A 2,736-nucleotide genomic window follows, 5' to 3' on the forward strand; every position below is an offset into this window, starting at 1 on the left:
CATATTAATCAAACAACAGTGAGAGAAATTCTCTCATTTCTCAACACATTCTACTCTCAGATACTACGTTAAATAGTCTATTGAACTATACATACTGAGGTTATATCTATTTTGCTCTGTTCACAATTTACCTTGCTGAGAAAAAAAAGAAAAGAAAAAAAAAACCGCTAAAACCAGCCTAAGCTGGTTGGCTTGTCATAGCTCTGTTCACAATTAATTTTAGTAGAATTTGTTTTTAGTGTGTTCCTAAGCTTAACAATATGATACTTGAATAAGAAGTATTAGAAGTAATACTTATTAGAATTAGAAGTACATACTACTACTCACAAACACCAGGTAATATAGTCTACTGAACTATTATTTGTCTGTGGTTGGGTCTATTTTGGCTCAATTTACAATAAATTACCATGTTGCTAACTTAATAGTGTGATACTTGAATAACAATAAAATTACTTATTGATTAATCTTACAAAATTAAAATAGTCTGTTTGAGAAAAGTCTGGAGAAACAGTCTTGCGGATGTGGCCAAAATAGCTCAGTTGGAAGAGCATTGGACTGAAGTGCTGAAGGTCCTTGGTTTGATCCTATGTTTCAGCAGATCCTCCATGTTTTTGTTTTTGGTCCTCTGGGCCAGTGACTAAAAATAATTGGGATCCAACCCCTCTGTTGGCCCTGTGAGCAGCAGCTGCTCCTGTCAAGGTTCCATGGTGTAATGGTTAGCACTCTGGACTCTGAATCCAGCGATCCGAGTTCAAATCTCGGTGGGACCTGCTTTTGCCGCCAATGTGCGGAAGACCCGATCCAAAAAAACTTTTTGGCAGCAGTGAGCCCCAAAAACTCACGTAGGGAGCGTTGCTTCATAGTGTCAAAGCACAGTTTTTCTCTTTAGGGAAGTGAGCATAAAAGGGCAGGACCCAGCTTGGAGAATACGGGTATTGATCCCGCTACCTCTCGCATGCTAAGCGAGCGCTCTACCATTTGAGCTAATTCCCCTGGCTTTTTAAATCCATTCAGAGGCCAAATTTCATTCGTTTGCCTTTGACACTGTCTCGAGGTGTTTGATTACTTCCATGTTAGTTCATGTTCCTTCTTTTGTTATTGCTGTAGTTATTCTTTTCTTCTGTTTTTTGGCTCATGGCTAGGTGGGTTGCCAAGGCTGGCTCGTTGGTCTAGGTGTGTGGTTCTTGCTTTTGGTACGAGAGGTCCTGGGCTCAAATCACGGAAGCGCCCATAGTGAGGCTTGGTCCTGAAGCTCTTTTGTCTCTTTAGGGTCACAAGCAATCAGGAAGTTTTTAGTCAATCGGGCTGAAGTCCAGTCAAAGCTAGGTTGGTTAGATCAGGTGGTTAGAGCGTTGTGCTAGTAACGCCAAGGGGGCCAGTGACCAAAATTTACTGGGATCCAACCCCTCTGTCTAACTGCTTCCCCACAGCCACAGCGCTATCTGTCTCCCAGTTGTAATATTGTAGTTCCATGGTGTAATGGTTAGCACTCTGGACTTTGAATCCTGCGATCTGCGTTCAAGTTTTGGTGGAACCTGCGTGCTTTCTTGCAGCAGGAAAAGAAAAAAGTTTGGTGGTGGTGCTGGCGAGCCTGTAAGTGATTTAGTCTTTGTGGCCCTGTGAGCAACAGCTGCTCCTGTCAAGTTTTCATGGTGTAATGGTTAGCACTCTGAACTCTGAATCCAGCTATCCAAATTCAAATCTTGGTTTGACTTGCTTTTGCCACGAATGTGCACCCTGTCCGAAAAACTTTTCGGCAGCAGTGAGCCCCAAAAGCTCACGTAGGGAGCGTTGCTTCGTAGTGTCAAAGCACAGTTTTTCTCTTTAGGGAAGTGAGCATAAAAGGGCAGGACCCAGCTTGGAGAATGCGGGCATTGATCCCACTCTCTCTCGCATGCTAAGCGAGCGCTCTATCATTTGAGCTAATTCCCCTGATTATGGTAAAACGATGTCCATTGCTCCAAAAGATGCCTTCGAAAAGCGACCGCTATTATAATGGGCTTGAAGAAAAGGATAGGGAGATTATATTTTTGTTTTTAAGGCCCTGCTAGGTCTTGTTACCCCAGCATATATGTGTGTGGATTCCTGTATTACATATGCTAACTTTGGATCACTCAGCACGTGCAGCCAACTTCTCCCCTCTGTTTTCCACACTGTCTTAAAAAGTCTGACCGTTTCAGCTGTCCTCCCTAAGGTTAGGTCCAGCCCCATTTTTGAATCCATTCAGAGGCCTTCTTTTGTTGTTCCTGTAGTTGTTCTTTTCTTCTGGGCTGGCTTTGCACTTAAATTATTATTTTTTTTTTTGTTTGTTTTTTTACTTGTGCTATTTTTACTTGAAAACAAGTCAACAAGAACTAATTAACTCATTAACTTATTTTTCGTGTGCTCTGCATTTGGAGCAAGCCTATGATGACATAATGTTGCCAACAAACAACCGCTGTGTGAGATTAATAAGGCATGTGTTGTCGTGTTCCATTCTTAAGGGTTTTTATTTTGAAAGCGTCCTCTGTGCTGTCTTCTCAATAAATGATAAATACATCTTCACTGGATCCCTGGACAAAACCATCAAGGTCTGGGATGTCTCTAGTGGTGAGGATTGTTCACTGTTGCGCATGATACCTATGTGTTTATGACTAATCAGTCTGTGGAAGATTTACTACTAATAATTTTCTAATAATGTCATTCATGTCTGATTCAGTTGCTTGACTTCAATTTCTTTACAGGTAGTTTGCTGTA

The 2,736-nt window shown here is 41.6% G+C and overlaps 2 non-coding genes across 2 annotated transcripts; one reads left to right on the plus strand and one right to left on the minus strand.

Moving 5' to 3' along the window:
• The first annotated feature begins 698 nt into the window (after positions 1–698).
• Positions 699–770, plus strand: trnaq-cug (transfer RNA glutamine (anticodon CUG)). Its single transcript has one exon. It is a non-coding gene; the product is annotated as a tRNA-Gln (tRNA).
• A 150-nt stretch (positions 771–920) lies between these two features.
• Positions 921–993, minus strand: trnaa-agc (transfer RNA alanine (anticodon AGC)). The gene has a single exon. It is a non-coding gene; the product is annotated as a tRNA-Ala (tRNA).
• Between the last annotated feature and the right edge of the window lie 1,743 nt (positions 994–2,736).

The sequence above is a fragment of the Sinocyclocheilus rhinocerous genome, unplaced genomic scaffold, assembly GCF_001515625.1.
Source record: "Sinocyclocheilus rhinocerous isolate Xijiao unplaced genomic scaffold, SAMN03320098_v1.1 scaffold2323, whole genome shotgun sequence".
Taxonomy (NCBI): Eukaryota; Metazoa; Chordata; class Actinopteri; order Cypriniformes; family Cyprinidae; genus Sinocyclocheilus; species Sinocyclocheilus rhinocerous.